The sequence below is a fragment of the Schistocerca cancellata genome, chromosome 5 (genome assembly GCF_023864275.1).
Source record: "Schistocerca cancellata isolate TAMUIC-IGC-003103 chromosome 5, iqSchCanc2.1, whole genome shotgun sequence".
Classification (NCBI taxonomy): Eukaryota; Metazoa; Arthropoda; class Insecta; order Orthoptera; family Acrididae; genus Schistocerca; species Schistocerca cancellata.
Window position 1 is genome coordinate 79,425,095 of NC_064630.1, and position 26,267 is coordinate 79,451,361.

Here is a 26,267-nt window from a genome sequence, read left to right on the forward strand (position 1 = left end):
TAACACAACTCAAATGCGTAAGTGCTATTAAAGTGTAAAAGGCTCTGCACAATAGATAAACAGACACGAACAAAGAACAACAAAACGATATAGACAATAACAAGGAAACAGATGACAGTGAGTACACTAAGTTGGATCGTCATTATCATTAGACAGATACGACAATAAGTGACTGATTAAACAAAACAGTTGTAAAGTAATTGAGTAGAATACAACAGACACAAAAACTGTGATCTCAAAGAATGATAACTCACGAATAAGGTGGTTACAAATGACCTATTGTCACCGAACATTTAAAAAATTAAAGTAACTGAATTGCGTGGTTTCTGTCTTATGTTTACGGTATTAAAATGATCTGTGTTAAACTTACTCCACTTATGTAAAGTATAAGGCAAAATACCAATGCTTATACCAGACTACGTGGTCATTGGGTAGATAAACTAGTGAGAGACTGCTTGTACAAACGATTGTGAAGTAATTAGACCTACATATAATATAAAATAGTGAAGTAATTACATATAATCATACAGAATGACCGAGATCAATGGATGAAGGCGGACACAATAAAAACCGTATTGTCATTAAGCACGTAAAATAATTAAAAATAACTGAACTGGATGGTTCGTGGGTCGACAGCCCATTGTCGCATACACTTACTGTTCGGCATGCTTTTGGCATTTGGTCAGCAACCGGTTCCTCTTTTGAGTTCCTTCCTCTTCCCTACTTCATTCTATCTTTCTCAATGATTTTTACACTCTCCAGACAATATTCTTTTCCTATTTATGATCATTTTATACAATATTTTCTTTGCTATCTTATTCCATCATCGTGGTCCATTTTTCCGCCCACTTTCCCCCCCTCCCCCCTCCCCCCTACCTTAGACGCACCACCCATGCCATTTTTTCAATATGGTCTTCTAACTCGTACATTGTTTCTCAACAGTTTGAAATCAGATTTTAACCCCCAATATCAGTGAGAACGCAGCAGTCGAAGAAAGATCCAGAAGTGAAGCATCACATTGTCAGGAAGGAGACACTCGTCTTGATTTGATTTATTAATTAAAAAATTTTAATAAGGAAAGTTTTAATGGCTAGATCGCGATTTTTAGTATACAATTAAAGCACGATGACTAGTTTCAGTTGTTTTCTACAGCCGTCTTCAGGTCTGTAAACAAATGCTGGAAAAATAGCTTAAGAAAATTTTGTAAAATAAAGTACGATATAAAACAATGTATAACAGCTAAATAAATTATACAAGGACAGCCAACTCCAATAGTAAAAGTGAAACTGAAACAAATCCACTTATCAGTGTTGTATAAGTAATATATTACTGCGTTTAAGACGACATATCGTTCAAATCGTAATAAAGCGGTGGACATGCATTGAAAACCATCATCATTAGCTGCAGTCGTGCAATGACACGTATTCGTGTTGTGGGCAAACAAACTGGATAGCAGAGGGGGTGGGTTTACATCCGACCGGTCCTTGGTACCTAGACACCTTTGCTGATAGAAAATTGATAGGTTGAATTCTGTTTGCTGCTGCTAGAATTGGGTTAGCTAACTGGCAGGAGAACTTGAGAAACTGCGCCTGAGGCCTGAGCTGCAGCACTGGTGCAGGCCAGGGGCGCACCACAGAAGACAACAAAAGGTGTAGTGCTTACTGTATGTGCTGCATAATTTCTCCTAAATAATATAGTGCATCGAAATGAAAAGGAGAATATTTAGAGGACTTTAAGAAAAACTGCTGGTCCACGTTCGATTCGTTTATGTTTTCTTACTTACAACCTTTGGCCAGTCTATCAGCATCATGGAAATGCAGATGTATAAATGTATTTAGCGTAAGTTTAGTTAAGTAAGGGTAGGAAGTGCTGCTACGTAAGATAATATAGGGATTATATTGGAACAAATAAGCCCTCGGTCACAAATATTAAGTCAAAATTGACCAGGTTTCGACGCTACTATGAGCGTCGTCTTCAGAATTAGACTAACTGTTCTAAAACATATTAGGTATATAGTACATTAATAAAATTAAAGTTTGTACTGACAGGAAAAGATGCAGTACTTGCAAGTCACATATTAAAAAAAGATCTGAGCCGGAAAGGCGACGTCATGAACAGTTGTGAGATGGCGAACCGCTAAGGGCTGCTCGTACTGCGAACAAGGGTTGCAACGAGACTGAGGTGCCCACTTTAGAAAGTGTGGACAAGTAAACATGGTGATGCTACGAGCGCCATCTAGTAGCCGCAGAAACAACTAGGCTACTGTAAATTCAAAATTAGACACATGAAACTGTGATGCAGCTGATTAAGGCATAACGTAAGCATAAATAATAACAGGATAAAGTTACATATTTATCTGCTTTAGAGATACATTTTGTAACGTTAGTTATGACATACAAGAAAACGGCAAAGATGTGATAGGAAAACAACCTTTCGGTAAACTGCATGAGGAACTCTGAATCAAAGATCAAGCAATGGTTTTATACAGTCAAAAAAGTTTTTATTTAGCAGCTGCAGCTGTTCGTTGAGAATGAGGCCATCATGACGAGTGAGATGTTTGAAAATGTCTAATTCCTCCAAGACATCTAACCTACGCCCCTTCTTTTCGGTATGCAGAATATTGTTATCGCCTATGGCTTTAGGCACGTGTCCAGTAATTAAGAGATGATTTTAGGGGACTGGTGCCGTTTTTTCTCAAAAGATGTTCTTTATATCTGATGGTGAAAGCACGTCCAGTCTGCCCTATATAATAGGAGGAGCAGGTATCGCAGATGATCTTATAAACGCCAGAATTTTCTGTAGGGGAGCGAATGGATTTCAAATTATGAATGAAGTTTCTCTTTAGATTATTATTAGTAGAGAAGGCAACATTGCAGTTGTATCTGTTGTGAAACATGCACTGAATTTGATAGGAAATGAGGTCCTATGGAAGGAATAGAAAACCGTTTTTTTGGGTTAATTGCAGTGCACGAGGTGTGGAGCGTGGTAGTTCTTGCAGTTTTCTTTTTTAGGATATCGTCCGCTATGTTAGGCGTATATTCATTATTGACTGCTATGGTTTTAAGTAAATTAATCTCCTCATTCTCCCCCCATGAACCATGGACCTTGCCGTTGATGGGGAGGCTTGCGTGCCTCAGCGATACAGATGGCCGTACCGTGGGTGCAACCACAACGGAGGGGTATCTGTTGAGAGGCCAGACAAACGCTTGGTTCCTGAAGAGGGGCAGCAGCCTTTTCAGTAGTTGCAGGGGCAACAGTCTGGATGATTGACTGATCTAGCCTTGTAACACTAACCAAAACAGCCTTGCTGTGCTGGTACTGCGAACGATTGAAAGCAAGGGGAAACTACAGCCGTAATTTTTCCCGAGGGCATGCAGCTTTACTGTATGGTTAATGATGATGGCGTCCTCTGGGGTAAAATATTCCGGAAGTAAAATAGTCCCCCATTCGGATCTCCGGGTGGGGACTACTCAGGAGGACGTCGTTATCAGGAGAAAGAAAACTGGCGTTCTATGGATCGGAGCGTGGAATGTCAGATCCCTTAATCGGGCAGGTACGTTAGAAAATTTAAAAAGGGAAATGGATAGGTTAAAGATTGATATAGTGGGAATTAGTGAAGTTCGATGGCAGGAGGAACAAGACTTCTGGTCAGGTGACTACAGGGTTGTAAACACTAAATCAAATAGGGGTAATGCAGGAGTAGGTTTAATAATGAACAGGAAAATAGGAATGCGAGTAAGCTACTACAAACAGCATAGAGAACGCATTATTGTGGCCAAGATAGATACGAAGCCCACACCTACTGCAGTAGTACAAGTTTATATGCCAACTAGCTCTGTAGATGACGAAGAAATTGAAGAAATGTATGATGAAATAAAAGAAATTATTCAGGTAGTGAAGGGTGACGAAAATTTAATAGTCATAGGTGACTGGAATTCGGTAGTAGGAAAAGGGAGAGAAGGAAACGTAGTAGGTGAATATGGATTGGGGCTAAGAAACGAAAGAGGAAGCCGCCTGGTAGAATTCTGCACAGAGCACAACTTAATCATAGCTAACACTTGGTTCAAGAATCATAAAATAAGGCTGTATACATGGAAGAAGCCTGGAGATACTGACAGGTTTCAGATAGATTATATAATGGTAACACAGAGATTTGGGAACCAGGTTTTAAATTGTAAGACATTTCCAGGGGCAGATGTGGACTCTGACCCAATCTATTGGTTATGGCCTGTAGATTAAAACTGAAGAAACTACAAAAAGGTGGGAATTTAAGGAGATGGGACCTGGATAAACTGAAAGAACCAGAGGTTGTACAGAGTTTCAGGGAGAGCATAAGGGAAAAATTAACAGCAGTGGGGGAAAGAAATACAGTAGAAGAAGAATGGGTAGCTCTGAGGGATGAAGTAGTGAAGGCAGCAGAGGAACAAGTAGGTAAAAATACGAGGGCTAGTAGAAATCCGTGGGTAACAGAAGAAATATTGAATTTAATTGCTGAAAGGAGAAAATATAAAAATGCAGTAAATGAAGCAGGCAAAAAGGAATACAAACGTCTCAAAAATGAGATCGACAGGAAGTGCAAAATGGCTAAGCAGGGATGGTTAGAGGACAAATGTAAGGATGTAGACGCTTATCTCACTAGGGGTAAGATAGATACTGCCGACAGGAAAATTAAAAGGACCTTTGGAGAAAAGAGAACCACTTGTATGAACATGAAGAGCTCAGATGGAAACCCAGTTCTAAGCAAAGAAGGGAAAGCACAAAGGTGGAAGGAGTATATAGAGGGTCTATGCAAGGGCGATGTACTTGAGGACAATATTATGGAAATGGAAGAGGATGTAGATGAAGATGAAATTGGAGATACGATACTGCGTGAAGAGTTTGACAGAGCACTGAAAGACCTGAGTCGAAACAAGGCCCCCGGAGTAGACAACAGGGAGCGAATGGCTATTTACAATTTGTACGGAAACCAGATGGCAGTTATAAGAGTCGAAAGACATGAAAGGGAGTGGTTGGGAAGAGAGTGAGACAGGGTTGTTGTCTCTCCCCGATGTTATTCAATCTGTATATTGAGCAAGCAGTAAAGGAAACAAAAGAAAAATTCGGAGTAGGTATTAAAATCCATGGAGAAGAAATAAAAATTTTGAGGTTCGCTGATGACATTGTAATTCTGTCAGATACAGCAAAGGACTTGGAAGAGCAGTTGAACGGAATGGATAGTGTCTTGAAAGGAGGATATAAGATGAACATCAACAAAAGCAAAACGAGGATAATGGAATGTAGTCGAATTAAGTCGAGTGATGCTGAGGGAATTAGATTAGGAAATGAGACACTTAAAGTAGTAAAGGAGTTTTGCTATTTGGGGAGCAAAATAACTGATGATGGTCGAAGTAGAGAGGATATAAAATGTAGACTGGCAATGGCAAGGAAAGCATTTCTGAAGAAGAGAAATTTGTTAACATCGAGTATAGATTTAAGTGTCAGGAAGTCATTTCTGAAAGTATTTGTAAGGAGTGTAGCCATGTATGGAAGTGAAATATGGACGATAAATAGTTTGGACAAGAAGAGAATAGAAGCTTTCGAAATATGGTGCTACAGAAGAATGCTGAAGATTAGATGGGTAGATCACATAACTAATGAGGAAGTATTGAATAGGATTGGGGAGAAGAGAAGTTTGTGGCACAACTTGACCAGAAGAAGGGATCGGTTGGTAGGACATGTTCTGAGGCATCAAGGGATCACCAATTTAGTATTGGAGGGCAGCGTGGAGGGTAAAAATCGTAGAGGGAGACCAAGAGATGAATACACTAAAAAGATTCAGTAGGATGTAGGTTGCAGTAGGTACTGGGAGATGAAGAAGCTTGCACAGGATAGAGTAGCATGGAGAGCTGCATCAAACAAGTCTCAGGATTGAAGACCACAACAACAACAACAATCTCCTCATTAAACTTTTCTGTTGAAAGTGGTATGGAGGTGGCTCGGTGGACGGCAGAGTGAAAAAAGGCCATTTTTTGAGACTGTGGATGAAAAGAGGAAGCAGGCACGATTTGGTCAGTATACGATTCTTTTCGAAAAATATTGAAAGTGATGTAATTGTCTTCTATTGTAAGCGCCAAGTCTAAATAACGTAATTGGCGGTTTTCGTTTTCGAGTTCAATAGTGAAAGAAATGTTTTCATGGAGGTCGTTAAAAAGTTTAAATATATGATCAATTCTATCGGCTGGTCTGTTATAGATGACTAGAATACCATCAACGTATCTTGTGTAAGAAAGGATACCTAGTGAAGCGGCTGAGACATGGTTAAACAGCTTTTTTTCCAAGGAATTGATAAAGATGTCGGCAAGGATGGCGGCTAAAGGGTTGCCCATAGGGAGCCCATCAGACTGCTGGTACAGTTGTCCGTTGAATTCAACGTAGTTGTACTTGACAACGACATTAATGAGATTCATAAAGTCGGTAATCTGTTCATCTGATAGATCTTTTTTAAATTGACGTAAGTTTTCTTCCACAATGATGAGCGTCTCATGTACCGGGACAGTGGTATAAAGGTTTTTAATATCTAAGGAAAAAAGCTTGGTGTCTCAACTGCATACTAAGTTTTTAATATTTTGGACCAAAACATGGCTGTTAGGAACGGAATAATTATTTTCTAAAACGAAGGATTTTTTCAAAGTTTCGTGTAGAAATCAGGCCAAATTCTGGAGACGACGCTCACAGTACCGTCGAAACCAGGTCAATTTTGACTTAATATTTGTGACCGAGGGCTTATTTGTTCCAATATAATTCTGACACGGTCACTGAACCGTAGCAGCTATGTTCAAAGCTTTACGTTTCTTACCTGCCCAGGTATCTAAGGCTGCTTCTAAATATAAAGAATTAAAAAAGAAAATTTTAAATACAAGTATGGCTATCTATTTTAAGAAGCAGTGTGAAAAAAGGGGTCTTGTCCCGACTTATACAAAAGCCTACATCAATTTTTCTGTATGTAAGAAAAATCCCAAAGTCCTTTAGACCTATCATTAAGAATATTATTTGTAAAAGGATAAAAGAGCTGTACGCTAAAAAAGACCGTCTTAACGAAGAAGCATACCATTTGTACTTAAATATCACAAACACTTATCGTGTTAACTATAATTTTAATATTGACGACATGTGGACGCAAATTAACGAACATCTAGAGATTTGTAAAATAGGTATAATGCAGAAACACGAGAAGAAGCTCAGCAATTTGTTTGTCTGCTTTCTAATGAAAAATGTCCTCAGAATACATTTCAAAAAAGCAGTCACGTCTTTCACGAAAGAATTTTAAATAAAACCAACATCGTCTTTACTGAGAAAGAAAAAGTCCTGTTAAGAAAAGGACTAAAATACAATGTCAGGCCTAACCTGTCAGACAGAAATGTAAGAGAAAATATGCTTGTTGATTTAAAAATCGGTCTCGATAATAATAAGACAGAAAATGCTTCTCAAGCCAGAATTGCGTATGATGTAACCCGCATGCTAGAGAAAAATGCAGCTACTTTGTCTAATGCTACGCATAACGACAGAATTTTAGTAACTTCCATTAATAATAAACTTAAAACAGAAAATGCTTTAATAACTAAATCCAATAAAGGTTGTTGTCTAGTCATTGCTTATATTTCTGAGTATATTTCTAAAACTGAAAATTTCTTCAGTGAAAACAACATATCGGAGCTGCATGATGATCCGACTCCTAAATTACAGAAAGAAGTAAGATCAGCCATTAACAATGCAAAATTTGTTATAAAACCTTTCCAAAAGAAACTACTCATCAATATGAACCCTCAGCCCCCTAAACTTCGGTCCCAGTTCAAAATTCATAAACCTAATCATCCAATATGTCCAATCTTCAATAGCATGAATAGCGCATATCACGATTTGGCCCGATTTCTACACGAAACTTTGAAAAAATCCTTCGTTTTAGAAAATAATTATTCCGTTCCTAACAGCCACGTTTTGGTCCAAAATATTAAAAACTTAGTATGCAGTTCAGACACCAAGCTTTTTTCTGAGATATTATAGCCTGTCAGTCTTGTTGGCTCACAAAAGGAATGCACGTCATTGTATGACTACAGCTAATGATGTTTTCCAATGTCTGTTCGTCGCTTTTTTACGATTTGAACGATATTTCATCTCAAGCGCAGTAACATATTATTTATACAACAGTCTTAAGTGGATTTGTTACGTGTCCACTTTAGCTGTTGAAGTTGGCTATCCTTGGATAATTTGTTCAGCTGTTGTATGTTGTTTTATATCCTAATTTATTATACAAAATTTTCTTAGGCTAGCTTTTCTCCAGTACTTTACAGATCTGAAGATGGTTGTAGAAAACAACCACAACTAGTTATTGTGCTTTAATTGAGTGCTGAAAATTGCGGCCTAGGTTTTAAAAGGTTTCTCTCTCAATTTTTTATTCAAAAAAAGATCTAGAAGATGTACACAACATTCAGATTATGCCAGAATTCTTAAATTCAAAATCTCCGTCTTACACGCCAAATTTAGGCCTTGCAGTAGCATATTTAAAACTAAATGTTTATATGCATCCGAGGCAATTACCAGAAAGGGCCTCTCAGAAATACGTAGACAGAAAAGAAAGGAAGTTTCTGAGGAAGATCTTGAGGCCACCGAAAGTAGCAGCAATTTAGTTTGCTTTTCATTTGAGATCAAACAAGTAAGTAATCGGAAGATCTGCAATGATCTCAACCACAATGAAGAAAGGAAGGCTGTCTCTCTATGGATATGTTAAAAGAATGAAACAAAAAAGGGTTGGGTTCATTTTGGTTCTGAGCACTATGGGACTTAACATCTGAGATCATTAGTCCCCTAGAACTTAGAACTACTTAACCTAACTAACCTAAGGACATCACACACATCCGTGCCCGAGGCAGGATTCGAACCTGCGACCGTAGCGGTCGCGCAGTTCCAGACTGAAGCGCCTAGAACTTAAACCTAACTAACCTAAGGAAATCACACACATCCATGCCCGAGGCAGGATTCGAACCTGCAGTAGCAGCCTGTAGAGGTAGCTGAATGTTATTTTCGAAGCCAGCTCCGGGGGCGGCAGTCTTTCGCGACACTGTGTCAGGACACATGGCTGTGCTTCCCTAGATATGTGGCCATACTGTTTCCCCTTTCGAATCCATGGGCTGGGACGCTGTCTTCAAAATTTCAGCTATTAAATAATTCCCTCCCCCCCCCCCTCCATCCCCACGTTCATCCTCCCGTCCTGGCTAATAGAATTACGTATGTGTGCCGAAATCACCAAGCTGTCTGCCAATTGCTTTGGGGATCCACACATTGACGTTTCAGCCAATGGCGTGCAAGCTCTGCCTCCATCCCTCGAGCATTAAGTTTTCGACTTCGATTGTGTGACTCCATCATTGTCTGTACATACATATAGGGCTCATGTGCTTAATTTTCGAGACACTTGCGGTGAGCAAAAAGGACTTTAAAAAGTGTATTCGTTGTGAAAATCTGTCAGAGAAATGTATTCACAGCCTTGCACACCAAGAACAGAAAAGCATGATGATGGAGGAGTATATGACTGCAAACAGAAGGAAAATGGTTCAACAAATAATGACAATGGAGTAGAATGTTGTGAAGATGCAATACAACGTGCTTCATTTGGTGGAACTGTATACCGTATTTAAAATGTGTTTCCAGTCCCTCACCACGCAAGAAGCAGTTGTGAACTACGTTGGCCGGCCGGAGTGGCCGAGCGGTTCTAGGCGCTTCAGTCTGGAAACGCGCGACCGCTACGGTCGCAGGTTCGAATCCTGCCTCGGGCATGGACGTGTGTGATGTCCTTAGATTAGTTAGGTTTAATTAGTTCTGAGTTCTAGGGGATTGATGACCTCAGCTGTTAAGTCCCATAGTGCTCAGAGCCATTTGAACCCATTTCAGCTACGTTGGAAATACCTGTCAGTAAATACTCATTTTTTATTATGTGTGTGTGTGTGTCGTTATACTTAAGGGAGTTCGTTATTATTGTTAAGTACCATAGTGCTTAGAGCAATTTGAACCATTTTGAACACACACACACACACACACACACACACACACACACACACACACACTTGCAGTTTATAAAGTTCTAGCACTTGAAATTACCGAAACAGAATCTTGAAACTGTTAGCTGTGTCACATTTTAAATTAGTTGGATATTGGTAGTACTGACTATACAGTTGGCAGATTGGTAGGATGTCAAATACAGAAATTGGTAAAATTGGTAGGATAGGCCAAAGTGCAGACATACCAGTCAATTGGCTGATATATATCTGCTTTCTTTACAAATACATCTACTCTTGCAGACGTATATTTACATTAAAATATTCGGGTGCTGTGCATTAATGATTGCGAAAGACAAAAAATCAAATGGCCCTGAGCACTATGGGACTTAACTTCTAAGGTCATCAGTCGCCTAGAGCTTAGAACTACTTAAACCTAACTAACCTAAGGACATCACACACATCCATGTCCGAGGCAGGATTCGAACCTGTGACCGTAGCGGTCGCGTGGTTCCAGACTGGAGCGCCTAGAACCGCTCGGCCACCCTGGCCGGCTGCGAAAAACAGACTGATTCTCTGGCGTCACATGTTAAGATTATTTGTTCGACATATATCTTGATTAAGCAGCTCGCATTTTTGTTGCAACTATACATATGCGATTCTACCATGCCGGTGAACGCTAAAAGCAACCAGAAGTGCAGATTAAATACTTTCAGCACCATCCAAAATTTTCGGCGTTGATAACTTGACTGTACTTCTAACTCTGAATCTGTAGGCTTTGTTACAGAAGCTATATTTCATATGTAATGTATGTAACAGCGTATTTGTCTCTGACTGTATATGGAAAATGGAAATGAAGTCCCATGCTGCTTGACAGAGCGAAAGGGAACGATGCGGGAGATCCCAACCGCCGTACTAGGCGGAGGTCCTAGTGGTTTGCCATTGCCTTCCTCCGATCATAATGGGGATGAATGATGATGATGAAGACGGCACAACAACACCCAGTCATCTCGAGGCAGGTGAAAATCCCTGACGCCGCCGGGAATCGAACCAGGGACCATGTGCTCGGGAAGCGAGAACGCAATCGCAAGACAACGAGCATTAAGGGTCCGTCGATTTGCCTCGGACGAAGCAATGTAAGAAGCGGTGCATTCCTGGCTCGCAGCACAACCGAGAGCCTTCTTTTATGAGGGCTTGTACAACGATGGACTAAGTGCATTGAAACGCAAGGAGACTATATCGAAAAATGATGTTCTTGTAAGTTTCCTATTTGAATAAAATAAAATTTTATAACTACTTTGTGTATAATAATTGACTCACCTTCGTATATGTAAATGTGTACTTTATTAATGTTCTATAAAATCCTTAGCCCGTTGGTTTTCAAAGTTTGAACTGTAGTATTTTCCAAATGGAACTAACGGAGGCTGGTCGCTTGTGAACTGTCTTTGTTTTAATTCTGTACATTTTAAAATTTACAATATACTGTTGAAACTTGGATGAATGTAGTGCTGTTGTCTTGGTTTTGCAGATTAACAACAAAGATTAATTAATATAACTAAATTTGCAAAATTTATCTTAATAATTCAAAAACTTCTAACATATATTTCTGTGATAAACTGAGCCTAACCCAGGAGTTGAGCTCTGTAACTCACATTTCAAAAAAGGATGGAATGATTCGAAAAGTAAAAGAGGTGGATTCCGGGAAACTTCTACCATATATTTTTATGATAAACTAAGGCTAATTCCAAGAGTAGATCTTTCTAGAGTTAATATTGCGTGCCTCTTAGAATTTTACAAGAAGTGAATTTTTGAAGTAACTAATCAGTGAACCACATTGAGAGTCACAATATTTAATTTTTTCAGAGTGTTACATAATCTGGCCATGGTTCGATAAATCTTCAAACGCTTAATTTTATATAAGTGTATGGTGCGGTCTCTTTGTTGCCGACTCACAGCATTGCATATGGCGCTCTGTTGGACTGATCTTGTCTTAGCGACTTGGAAAAAAATCAGTACTTTCCTCGTCTTACTACAGCTGCCTTGCCTCCATACCCACTGCCAACCCCTATCACCTTTACCGCCCCCACCTTAATCACTATGGGGCGTCACTCAGGCAGCTATCATCGAGGAAGCTACTTCCGCCTTCCAAGAACAGGAGTCGTCGCCATGCAGCAAACAGACGAGGGAATCTCAGTCCCTGTACTGCATCGCGGGTGGCATAGATGCACAATGGTTCGCCTAGGTCTGCACCAGAGTGGACACACATCACATCAGCACCTACCATCACACGCTCATCCTACTAATTTTCCAATCATTCCCCATCTTGCACAGCATTCTCCGAGTTTTCACAACACTGCAACTTTTAGGTTCATCCTCATGAACAGCAATACTAACGCAATCGTCATCACCAGCACCATCTCCTGCACCATCGCTTGCATCACCGCCAATAACTGTCAGGACAGTTACATCATCTACATCACTACCAACAACATCACTGTCGCTACCACCTGCATCGTCAGCTCCAGACGCAGACGCAACCATCAGCAGGATTCTGTAGCCATCACAGTTTCTGGTAACACCATGTATGTCTGTCTGTCGCTGCTCACTATAAAATAATATCTTATCCTATTAAGAAATCTCCGAAATACTACTCCACAAGTCAACCTACTCTTATCTTTACGCAGCTTCCCTTACCACAACTCGAGTATATTTTATGAAGAAATCTGCAGATACAAACCCACCGATCGCCATTCCCAAAAAATCCCTAGAAAATAGTTGTTCCATACAAAATCATCTGATAATAACATCCACAAAAAACTATGCTACCGTCTCTGTACACCAACGAAGAGAAGATTTTTAGGAATGACAGTCTCATGTTAAAGCTGTCGTGTGCTCACGCGTCGATTCATTGCAGCAGAAGCGGGAATAGTAACTTCAGCGACTTCGTCTATGCGAGTTGTATGACAACTGCGTTGCCTTGGGTTGAGACTTCCCGTTTCCTAAAGCCTCACGACAAGGCCAAGAGCCGGCCGGTGTGGCCGAGCGGTTCTAGGCGCTTCAGTCTGGAAACGCGCGACCGCTACGGTCGCAGGTTCGAATCCTGCCTCGGGCGTGGATGTGTGTGATGTCCTTAGGTTAGGTAAGTTTAAGTAGTTCTAAGTTCTAGGGGACTGATGACCTCAGATGTTAACTCCCATAGTGCACAGAGCCATTTGAACCATTTAACCAAGACAAAGAAACATCCGTCGGTTATGTAAAATCTTGTCATAACATCGATCTTTGTAGAGTTCCACTGCCTGATTAGATGCCACAGTAAAAGAGTGATGTAGTTCCTAATCAAATACTGCAGTATTAAAATTTATCCGTGTTATATGGAATTCCATGTCCTAATCATACTTCACATTAATCCAATCACACTTGGCATTAATATACATGTAATTCTAATCCATCTGAGAGTGACAACGTGCTGCTGAAACGCCTTGTATTAACTATATATGACGGTAGTATCTGTTCCTGAAAGAACAGTTACCGTGAATGACTATGCAGCTTTGCTAGAAATGAAATGATAATTAAATGGACACCCTAGCTGCAAACAGGCGTTGATGTTCTTCATTCGGGACATGCTGAAAATGTGTGCCCCGACCGGGACTCGAACCCGGGATCTCCTGCTTACATGGCAGACGCTCTATCCATCTGAGCCACCGACGGCATAGATAATAGTGCGTCTGCAGGGACTTATCCCTTGCACGCTCCCCGTGAGATCCACATTCCCAACATGTCCACACCACCACATTCGTAGTGCGCCTAATAGATGTTTGCCCATCAGATGGATAGAGCGTCTGCCATGTAAGCAGGAGATCCCGGGTTCGAGTCCCGGTCGGGGCACACATTTTCAGCATGTCCCCAATGAAGTACATCAACGCCTGTTTGCAGCTAGGGTGTCCATTTAATTATCATTTCAGAAACGCCTTGTGCCTTCAAGGGGCTCAGCATTAGTTTTCTGGGCACGGGCTTGGCGACCCCGGGATTCCGGAGCTGAGGACTGGTAAGCGCCGTCAGTCCTCTGCCACCGTAAGCTCTGAGCATGACTCGGCCATCATTATACTCGTACAGTGCGGCTGTGCAATCTTGTGCGCGGCAGGGAACGGGGATCTTGGCCTGGCCACCTGGATCGTGAGGATGGTAAAAACCTGTGTAAAAGACCCTCTACCCCAAGGCGTGCTGCACTCAGATGAGGCGCGTAGCTGTTGAGGCGGAACAGTCGTTAGCGGGAAACTTCTGGGGAACTTACCGCACAAGAAAGACTGCGCCCCCCAATTTTAAGTTTTAATCACAGTTTTCTAACTTTTTAGACAGACATCACGGTTTTACTGTGGTGTACGAGGTGCATTCAAGTCCTAAGGCCTCCGATTTTTTTTCTAATTAACTACTCACCCGAAATCGATGAAACTGGCGTTACTTCTCGACGTAATCGCCCTGCAGACGTACACATTTTTCACAACGCTGACGCCATGATTGCATGGCAGCGGCGAAGGCTTCTTTAGGAGTCTGTTTTGACCACTGGAAAATCACTGAGGCAATAGCAGCACGGCTGGTGAATGTGCGGCCACAGAGAGTGTCTTTCATTGTTGGAAAAAGCCAAAAGTCACTAGGAGCCAGGTCAGGTGAGTAGGGAGCATGAGGAATCACTTCAAAGTTGTTATCACGAAGAAACTGTTGCGTAACGTTAGCTCGATGTGCGGGTGCGTTGTCTTGGTGAAACAGCACACGCGCAGCCCTTCCCAGACGTTTTTGTTGCAGTGCAGGAAGGAATTTGTTCTTCAAAACATTTTCGTAGAATGCACCTGTTACCGTAGTGCCCTTTGAAACGCAATGGGTAAGGATTACGCCCTCGCTGTCCCAGAACATGGACACCATCATTTTTTCAGCACTGGCGGTTACCCGAAATTTTTTTGGTGGCGGTGAATCTGTGTGCTTCCATTGAGCTGACTGGCGCTTTGTTTCTGGATTGAAAAATGGCATCCACGTCTCATCCATTGTCACAACCGACGAAAAGAAAGTCCCATTCGTGCTGTCGTTGCGCGTCAACATTGCTCGGCAACGTGCCACACGGGCAGTCGTGTCGTCGTCCGTCAGCATTTGTGGCTCCCACCTGGATGACACTTTTCACATTTTCAGGTCGTCATGCAGGATTGTGTGCACAGAACCCACAGAAATGCCAACTCTGGAGGCGATCCCTCAAAACAATAATCTACACTTTCTCGATCATGTCGTCAGACCGGCTTGTGCGAGCCCGAGGTTGTTTCGGTTTGTTGTCACACGATGTTCTGCCTTCATTAAACTGTCGCACCCACGAACGCACTTTCGACACATCCATAACTCCATCACCACATGTCTCCTTCAACTGTCGATAAATTTCAATTAGTTTCACGCCACGCAAATTCGGAAAACGAATGATTGCACGCTGTTCAAGTAAGGAAAACGTCGCCATTTTAGGTATTTAAAACAGTTCTCATTCTCGCCGCTGGCGGTAAAATTCGATCTGCCGTACAGTGCTGCCATCTCTGGGACGTATTGACAATGAACGCGGCCTCATTTTAAAACAATGTGCATGTTTCTATCTCTTTCCAGTCCGGAGAAAAAAAAATCGGAGGCCTTAGAACTTGAATGCACCTCGTACACATATCGTTTTCAACAAGGGGACTCCCTTGGACATTCAGTCGTCTTCCCCGATCGCGTCTTCAGGATTTCCCTCCTCCATAGCCATACTGTATTTTAGGTAGAGTTCCATCCAGTCCTGAAGGCAATGGAGCAAATGAAGTGTCTTCAGGACGCACACTTTCTCATCTGCTCCGATTTCCTTTGTGCTCTACAATCATGCAGTACGAGTACCCAGTGCAGGAATTGGTCCAGTTCACGTGCGACCAACTGTACTTTCCGCAACGGCGGGTATGAAGGTGTCATCTTGCTCGGTACAGGGCATGTGAGGATTTAGAGGCAATGAACAGGCCGACAAAGCTGCCAAGAAGGCCTGCAGGAAACATATCATCACAGAATGCGCCATTCCCTTGCATGCTGTCATTCCGCTGGTGGGTCACTGATCCCAGCAGTTATGGGAGAAGCAGTGGGTGACACAGCGTTTGGTGAAGCCAAGTATCCGGCCATGGCGATCCTTGTGCCTGTTGTTCCGGTGCGATAAGGTGGCCCCGGCGCACTTCCGCTTTGGACTCTGCCTCCTCTCACATGGCTGTTTACTCCAGCGAGAGGACCTCGTCCTCTGTTACGCCTGTTTCGTGCAAGTCAGTGTATGCCATATTTTAACTAAGGGAATTTTACTTCGAGGTAAGTCGACAGAATCGAATTTAGGTGGGGATCTGCCCTCTATTTTATCTGACGAGGAGACGAGTGTGGTCAAGCTATTAAAACTTTCAGATGCTTCTAGACTCTGGCCTAATCTTTGAGGATGGAGTTTCTAGTGTGTTGCAGAGTGGCTGGCTCGAATCCTTTTCTTCCAGCAATAAGCCAGCCGCAGGTGTTTGTTGTCTTCTTTTGATTATTTCCATTGCTTTTGCAGTTGCTGGCGCCCCTTATTGAAGCTGATAAAACCATTTACATCCAAAACAATCACATTCACTCAAATGCCAACAGCCATGGTGAAAGAGGTTGAACCAGGAAGCATGCTGGAGGAAAGTGAACTGGAAATCAGTTTCATCCCCACCAAAGGAAACCATACTGTGGTCTGCCTCAAAAATAATCAGGACTACATCTATATAATCCGTCTCACCAGCCATTATTGACCACCTTATGCGTAATGGAGCCTTGATTTACTTCAAAGAGTACACAGTGGAACCATCTAGATACCAATCCGAAGGTGTCTAATGACAGTCGTCTCCATTACAACGACCACCACCACCAGCACACCAACGAACTTAAATACTCCGACCCCCACTTGTACATACATTAGGTCCCATCGCCTTCACAGAGACTGCCCGAAACTGATTAAAGAAAGACACTGAAACAATCAAGTGAGGTGCTGCTACATTTGTTACCAGTAGGTTATATCAAAAAGTTAGTATTACGGAGGTGCTTCGTGAACTGAAACAGGGGATCCCTGGAGGAAAGACGACGTTATTTTCCCTGAAGACAGCTGACAAAATTTAGAGAACATCTGCAGCTGACTGTAGAATGAGTCAACTGCCACCACTGTAAATTTCGGTAATAACCTCGAAGACAAGAGAAATTAGGGCTCTTACAGACGCATACCGACAGTCGTTCTCCCTCGCTCCATTTGCAGGTGGAATTGAAATTTCTAGTATTGCATCGCACCCCCCGAAATATACCTTATGGTGGCTTGCAAAGTATGTAGATGTCGATGTAGAACCTCAAATTCTCTCCCACATACAACACCTGCACGAGTCCTATCCTACATTCTCTCACAAATGGAAGGCCATGCCTCCTCCCAAGACCCCAACTGACTGTTCCCACCCTAGTGACTGGTAACCCTATTCATCCTAGGAGCTCCCTTCACTCCTAAAGCAGAACAGATAAGCCGTAAGCATAGTCCTCTGAAGCACACCCCACATTTATTGCGACCACAGCCTTCTTTAAGCATCCATAGTTGCCCAGTCTGCTCCCACCTGTGTCATAGCAGCCTACACCCTATAAGCAGGCTCATCTAATCTTTAAACGGTTATCTACTTGTGTTTAATCCTTTGAACTCCCGCCCTACAACATCAATATAACATCCACTTCTCCAATATCCACTGCCTAAAGACTGACAAAACTTTGTCACTAATACCCTCACCCAGATATCTATCCCTGCCTTCATTGTTAATGAAAACTTCTTTCATCCACACCATCTATATACCTCACAATTGGTGTCTTATCTACATTTCCTTTTAGGCATAAACTCTGTTAACTCATTCCTGCTGCTTCCAGCTACATTTCATGGCCATTACAATTGTAAGACTACAAAGACGGTAGACAACAAATAAACTGACACGAAAATGCTGCAGACGCAAATGCACCAAGTAACTAGAAGTATTTCTACACTGCCGGAAAAAAATTACTACACCTGGAAAGACGACGTCGATTTTGATCCGATGACGGAATATGCCACCTAGGAGATGGTAGACAGACTGACAATGGTTTCAACATCGTCCGCCAGTAGATAGCTTAGTGGCGTAGCTACAGGGTGTTTCAAAAATGACTGGTATATTTGAAACGGCAATAAAAACTAAACGAGCAGCGATAGAAATACACCGTTTGTTGCAATATGCTTGGGACAACAGTACATTTTCAGGCGGACAAACTTTCGAAATTACAGTAGTTACAATTTTCAACAACAGATGGCGCTGCAAGTGATGTGAAAGATATAGAAGACAACGCAGTCTGTGGGTGCGCCATTCTGTACGTCGTCTTTCTGCTGTAAGCGTGTGCTGTTCACAACGTGCAAGTGTGCTGTAGACAACATGGTTTATTCCTTAGAACAGAGGATTTTTCTGGTGTTGGAATTCCACCGCCTAGAACACAGTGTTGTTGCAACAAGACGAAGTTTTCAACGGAGGTTTAATGTAACCAAAGGACCGAAAAGCGATACAATAAAGGATCTGTTTGAAAAATTTCAACGGACTGGGAACGTGATGGATGAACGTGCTGGAAAGGTAGGACGACCGCGTACGGCAACCACAGAGGGCAACGCGCAGCTAGTGCAGCAGGTGATCCAACAGCGGCCTCGGGTTTCCGTTCGCCGTGTTGCAGCTGCGGTCCAAATGACGCCAACGTCCACGTATCGTCTCATGCGCCAGAGTTTACACCTCTATCCATACAAAATTCAAACGCGGCAACCCCTCAGCGCCGCTACCATTGCTGCACGAGAGACATTCGCTAACGATATAGTGCACAGGATTGATGACGGCGATATGCATGTGGGCAGCATTTGGTTTACTGACGAAGCTTATTTTTACCTGGACGGCTTCGTCAATAAACAGAAATGGCGCATATGGAGAACCGAAAAGCCCCATGTTGCAGTCCCATCGTCCCTGCATCCTCAAAAAGTACTGGTCTGGGCCGCCATTTCTTTCAAAGGAATCATTGGCCCATTTTTCAGATCCGAAACGATTACTGCATCACGCTATCTGGACATTCTTCGTGAATTTGTGGCGGTACAAACTGCCTTAGACGACACTGCGAACACCTCGTGGTTTATGCAAGATGGTGCCCGGCCACATCGCACGGCCGACGTCTTTAATTTCCTGAATGAATATTTCGATGATCGTGTGATTGCTTTGGGCTATCCGAAACATACAGGAGGCGGCGTGGATTGGCCTCCCTATTCGCCAGACATGAACCCCTGTGACTTCTTTCTGTGGGGACACTTGAAAGACCAGGTGTACCGCCAGAATCCAGAAACAATTGAACAGCTGAAGCAGTACATCTCATCTGCATGTGAAGCCATTCCGCCAGACACGTTGTCAAAGGTTTCGGGTAATTTCATTCAGAGACTACGCCATATTATTGCTACGCATGGTGGATATGTGGAAAATATCGTACTATAGAGTTTCCCAGACCGCAGCGCCATCTGTTGTTGAAAATTGTAACTACTGTAATTTCGAGAGTTTGTCTGCCTGAAAATGTACTGTTGTCGCAAGCATATTGCAACAAACGGTGTATTTCTATCGCTGCTCGTTTAGTTTTTATTGCCGTTTCAAATATACCGGTCATTTTTGAAACACCCTGTACCATAGCGTCACGTGTGTCTACCGTTTAACGGGGAATGCTCACAGACAGAAGTATCGGTGTGGTGCATACGTGTGAAGCAAGCAGGCAACCATGCCACGGCTGGTGGTACGACGTGAAAGAGAAAACTGCGGCCGCGTGGCGGCTGTACACATGGAATGTTTGAGTACATGCTGTAGAAACGCAAGGCATCTGTACTTCAGCGAAGAAGGATCGTAAGCTAATCCATGCTGACCGACCTTCGTTGCTCACACGGGATCTGCGTGCAACCTCACATGTAGCGGTCAGTGTTGAACGAACTTCGGATTGCACTTGTTTTGCGAGGGGCTGTTGGCCGCCACGAAAGTCATCCTCGGCCAGATTTAGTGAGAGTGTGTAAAGCCGTGAGGGACGGATGGCCGGTATTTATGTAGTGGCTCATCTTAGTTTTGTTTCTAGATAGATATAGCACTATCTAGTCAACATTTAGCCGCATGTAACTACGCCATTTCTACGGATTACATCATCAGTGCTTAATGAAATTTTAAAAATTATTATAAAATCTGTTATTGGCATTTTCGTACCGTGTCATACTGAGCAGTTTAGCTGTAGTTGCTCAGCAGTATACAGGGTGGTCCATTGATAGTGACCGGGCCAAATATCTCACGAAATAAGCATCAAACGACAGTACAAAGAACGAAACTCGTCTAGCTTGAAGGGGGAAACCAGATGGCGCTGTGGTTGGCCAGCTGGATGGCGCTGCCATAGGTCAAACGGATGTCAACTGCGTTTTTTTAAATAGGAACCCCCATTTTTATTACATATTCGTGTAGTACGTAAAGAAATATGAATGTTTTCGTTGGACCATTTTTTTCGCTTTGTGATACATGGCGCTGTAATAGTCACAAACATTTAAGTACGTGGTATCACGTAACATTCCGCCAGTGCGGATGGTATTTGGTTCGTGATACATTACCCGTGTTAAAATGGACCGTTTACCAATTACAGAAAAGTTCCATATCGTGTTGATGTATGGCTACTGTGATCAAAATGCCCAACTGCCTTGTGCTATCTATCCTGATCGGTACCCTGGATGACGTCGTCCAAGTGTCCAGACCGTTCGCCGGATAGTTACGTTATTTAAGGAAATAGGAAGTAGCCGGCCGCGGTGGTCTAGCGGTTCTAGGCGCTCAGTCCGGAACCGCACGACTGCTACGGTCGCAGGTTCGAATCCTGCCTCGGGCATGGATGTGTGTGATGTCTTTGGTTAGTTAGGTTTAAGTAGTTCTAAGTTCTAGGGGACTGATGACCACAGATGTTAAGTCCCATAGTACTCAGAGCCATTTGAACCATTTTTGAAATAGGAAGTGTTCAGGCACATGTGAAACGTCAACCACGACTTGCAACAAATAATGATGCCCAAGTAGCTGTTTTAGCTGCTGTCGCCGATAATCCGCACATCAGTAGCAGGCAAATTGCGCGAGAATCGGGAATCTCAAAAACCTCAGTGTTGAGAATGCTACGTCAACATCGATTGCACCCGTACCATATTTCTATGCACCAGGAATTGCATGGCGACGACTTTGAGCGTCGTGTGCGGTTCTGCCACTGGGCACAAGAGAAATTACGGGACGAACAGATTTTTTGCTCGCGTTTCATTTAGCGACGAAGCGTCATTCACCAACAACAGTAACGTAAACCGGCATAATATGCACTATTGGACAACGGAAAATCCACGATGGTTGCGACAAGTGCAACATCAGCGACCTTGGCGGGTTAATGTATGGTGCGGCATTATGGGACGAAGGATAAACGGCCCCCATCTTATGGATGGCAATCTAAATGGTGCAATGTATGCTGATTTTCTACGTTATGTTCTACCGATGTTACTACAAGATGTTTCACTGCATGACAGAATGGCGATGTACTTCCAACATGATGGATGTCCGGCACATAGCTCGCGTACGGTTGAAGCGGTATTGAATAGCATATTTCATGACAGGTGGATTGGTCGTCGAAGCACGTTCACCGGATCTGACGTCCCCGGATTTCTTTCTGTGGGGAAAGTTGAAGGATATTTGCTATCGTGATCCACCGACAACGCCTGCATTGTCAATGCACGTGCGAACATTACGGAAAGCGAACTACTCGCTGTCGAGAGGAATGTCGTTACACGTATTGTCAAATGCACTGAGGTTGACGGACATCATATTGAGCATTTATTGCATTAATGTGGTATTTACAGGTAATCACACTGTAACAGCATGCCTTCTCAGAAATGATAAGTTCACAAAGGTACATGTATCACATGGAACAACCTAAATAAAATGTTCAAACGTACCTGCGTTCTGTATTTTATTTAAAAAACCTACCTGTTACCAACTGTTAGTCTAAAATTGTGAGCCATATGTTTGTGACTATTACAGCGCCATCTATCACAAAGCGAATGAAGTGGTCGAAGTAAAACATTCATATTTCTTTACATACTACACGAATATATAATAAAAATGGGGGTTGCTATTTTTAAAAAAACGCAGCTGATATCCGTTTGACCTATGGTAGCACCATCCAGCGGGCCAACCTTAGCGCCATCTGATTTCCCCCTTCGAGCTAGACAAGTTTCGTTCTTTGTAGTTTTTTCGTTTGACGCTTATTTCGTGAGATATTTGGCCCGGTCACGATCAATGGACCACCCTGCACAATGTGATAAATTACTCCTGTAATCAGCTGAAGTCCTATCTAATGAAAACTCTCTTGAACAAATATTCTTTGAAAAATTGTTACACTCATGTTCAGAAAATACAGAAGACCTTGAAAGACTAGAGACATGACGTTCATACTCACAGGACATGTACATTGGCGTCTTCCGCAAAAATGATTAGCATTTCAGTCACCTCAGTTCAGCATGTGTCCTGTTGTCTAGTAGGCACAGGGTCCAACATGGGCCCTGAAAACTTGTTCCATGCGTGATGGCATCGACAGATATAAGGCGCGAGTGGCGTCCTGTGGAATAGCCATTCATGTTACGTTCGCCTTGTTCTCAAAGTTCATCTGTGGTGGTTAGCATTGGGTCACAGTGCTGCACCCGTCGTTTCACCGCATACCGCACGTCTCCGTTTGGCGGCAAGTGTAGCGATCTGACGGGCCAGGCCAAGTGGCTGGCATCCTGTGAAATCAAGAAGGCACGTGTTCGTGCAGCAACATTTCTTCGTGTGCATTATCTTGCTGAAAAATGACGTCTGAGGTGTTGTGCAGAAAGTGTATGGCTACGGGTCGCAGAATGTCATTCACGGAGGTCACGCTGGTCACAATGCTCTGGATACACACCAACTGTGGTTTATGGTGGTACGCAATATTACGCTACGCCATAAGGTCCCCAGTTGACGCTATCAGACTCATGCGAATACAGTCATTGTGATGCCGCACCCCCTGTCTGCAGCGAACCAAAATGCGACCATTATTTTCAAAAAACAGAATCTGGATTTGTCCGAAAACACTATATAATGCCATTCCTGTCTCCAGCGATGTCCTTCCATACACCACTGCCGTCAAGCATGTTTCTGCACATTGAAACTTCCTGGCAGATTAAAACTGTGTGCCCGACCGAGACTCGAACTCGGGACCTTTGCCTTTCTCGGGCAAGTGCTCTACCATCTGAGCTACCGAAGCACGACTCACGGCCGGTACTCACAGCTTTACTTCTGCCAGTACCTCGTCTCCTACCTTCCATACTTTACAGAAGCTCTCCTGCGAACCATGCAGAACTAGCACTCCTGAAAGAAAGGATATTGCGGAGACATGGCTTAGCCACAGCCTGGGGGATGTTTCAAGAATGAGATTTTCACTCTGCAGCGGAGTGTGCGCTGATATGAAACTTCCTGGCAGATTAAAGCTGTGTGCCCGGCCGAGACGAACTCGGGACCTTTGCCTTTCGCGGGCAATTGCTCTACCATCTGAGCTACCGAAGCACGACTCACGGCCGGTACTCACAGCTTTACTTCTGCCAGTACCTCGTCTCCTACCTTCCATACTTTACAGAAGCTCTCCTGCGAACCATGCAGAACTAGCACTCCTGAAAGAAAGGATATTGCGGAGACATGGCTTAGCCACAGCCTGGGGGATGTTTCAAGAATGAGATTTTCACTCTGCAGCGGAGTGTGCGCTGATATGAAACTTCCTGGCAGATTAAAACTGTGTGCCCGACCGAGACTCGAACTCGAGACCTTTGCCTTTCTCGGGCAAGTGCTCTGCCATCTGAGCTACCGAAGCACGACTCACGGCCGGTACTCACAGCTTTACTTCTGCCAGTACCTCGTCTCCTACCTTCCAAACTTTACAGAAGCTCTCCTGCGAACCATGCAGAACTAGCACTCCTGAAAGAAAGGACATTCGTCACAGGTAGGCAGAGAAGTGGCGGACACGCACGTAACGCATACCGTAATGAAGGCGACGAATAGTCGCCCCCGACAGTGTGTTACACCGTTGTGCCAGAGCCGAGGAGGACGCAGATGTGTCGATCTTCTCGGGGGGATGGTGTGGGTGGCGCACTCTGACCCACCCCCTCGTGTTCTACGGCCTTCTGTGAACCAGTGTAGACACTCCCGTTGCACTGCCGAAGTACTTCGTCCCACGCAAGCGTAGATTTCCCAAATTCTGTCATACCAATAACGCGCCCTCTTTCACACTCACCGATCTGACGGTACTGTTGTCATATACATCAGCGAGGTATGCTGCACGCTTGCTCCGGTCACACTGATCCATTACCTTCGGTTTATAGCGACAGCGGGAGCCACAGGCAGATTTTACCTGCAGGTGGTCTTGCGCCGCGACATCGATGTTGACCTTGAATCCGCGAGCCGACATGGTTCAAATACTAATCATTTCTGCAGATAATAATAATGTACATGTCCTGTGAATACCAACGTCCTATACTAGTCGTTCGATAAGTTCTGTTTTTTTCTCAACATGAGTATATTATTGCCACTTTAGCGCTGAGTCTACCTTTGGTAATTTAACGACAACTACTCATTATAAGTCACTACTGTCGTTGTCGAAGTACTGTTTAAGCTGCTTATGGAAAATTTTACTGAGAGTTATTATTGTCATTTTGCTGCTTTGAAGTATTCCACAGTTTAACAGTGACTGCCCACTGTACTCACTATTGTATAGCCGATAAGTCACAGCTGAAGTTCCTGAAATACAGTTTAACCTGCCTTAAAGAAGAGTCAGGACAGTATTGGCTAGAGTCAGCTCTTGCATTGCCCCCTGTGGGGGCTGCACGACGCCCTAACATGTACACTACCGGCCATTAAAATTGCTACACCACGAAGATGACGTGCTACAGACGCGAAATTTAACTGACAGGAAGAAGATGCTGTGATATTCAAATGATTAGCTTTTCAGAGCATTCACACAAGGTTGGTGCCGGTGGCGACACCTACAACGTGCTGACATGAGGAAAGTTTGCAAGCGATTTCTCATACACAAACAGCAGTTGACCGGCGTTGCCTGGTGAAACGTTGTTGTGATGCCACGTGTAAGGAGGAGAAATGCGTACATCTCGTTTCCGACTTTGATAAAGGTCGGACTGTAGCCTATCGCGATTGCGGATTATCGTATCGCGACATTACTGCTCGCGTTGGTCGAGATCCAATTACTGTTAGCAGAATATGGAATGAGTGGGTTCAGGAGGGTAATACGGAACGCTGCGCTGGATCCCAACGGCCTCGTATCACTAGCAGTCGAGATGACAGGCATCTTATCCGCATGGCTGTAACGGATCGTCCAGCAACGTCTCGATCCCTGAGTCCACAGATGGGGACGTTTGCAAGAGAAGAACCATCTGCACGAACAGTTCGACGACTTTTGCATCAGCATGGACTATCACTCGGAGACCATGGCTGCGGTTACCCTTGACGCTGCATCACAGACAGGAGCGCCAGCGATGGTGTACCCAACGACGAACCTGGCTGCACGAATGGCAAAACGTCATTTTTTCGGATGAATCCAGGTACTGTTTACAGCATCATGATGGTCGCATCCATGTTCGGCGACATCGCGGTGAACGCACATTGGAAGCTTGTATTCGTCATTGTCATACTGGCGTATCACCCGGCGTGATGGTACGGGGTACCATTGGTTACACGTCTCGGTCACCTCTTGTTCGCATTGACAGCACTTTGAACAGTGTATGTTACATTTCAGATGTGTTACGACTCATGGCTCTACCCTTCATTCGATCCCTTCGAAACCCTACATTTGAGCAGGATAATGCACGACCGCATGTTGCAGGTCCTGTACGGGCCTTTCTGGATACAGAAAATGTTCGACTGCTGCCCTGGCCAGCACATTCTCCAGATCTCTCACCAATTGAAAACGTCTGGTCAATGGTGGCCGAGCAACTTTGCTCGTCACAATACGCCAGCCACTCCTCTTCATGAACTGTGGTATCTTGTTGAAGCTGCATGGGCAGCTGTACCTGTACACGCCATCCAAGCTCTGTTTGACTCAGTGCCCAGGCGTATC

The 26,267-nt window shown here is 43.5% G+C and overlaps 1 non-coding gene across 1 annotated transcript; it reads right to left on the minus strand.

The window, feature by feature from the left end:
* Positions 1–13,659: 13,659 nt before the first annotated feature.
* Trnat-ugu (transfer RNA threonine (anticodon UGU)) lies at positions 13,660–13,734 on the minus strand. The gene has a single exon. It is a non-coding gene; the product is annotated as a tRNA-Thr (tRNA).
* Positions 13,735–26,267: the final 12,533 nt, after the last annotated feature.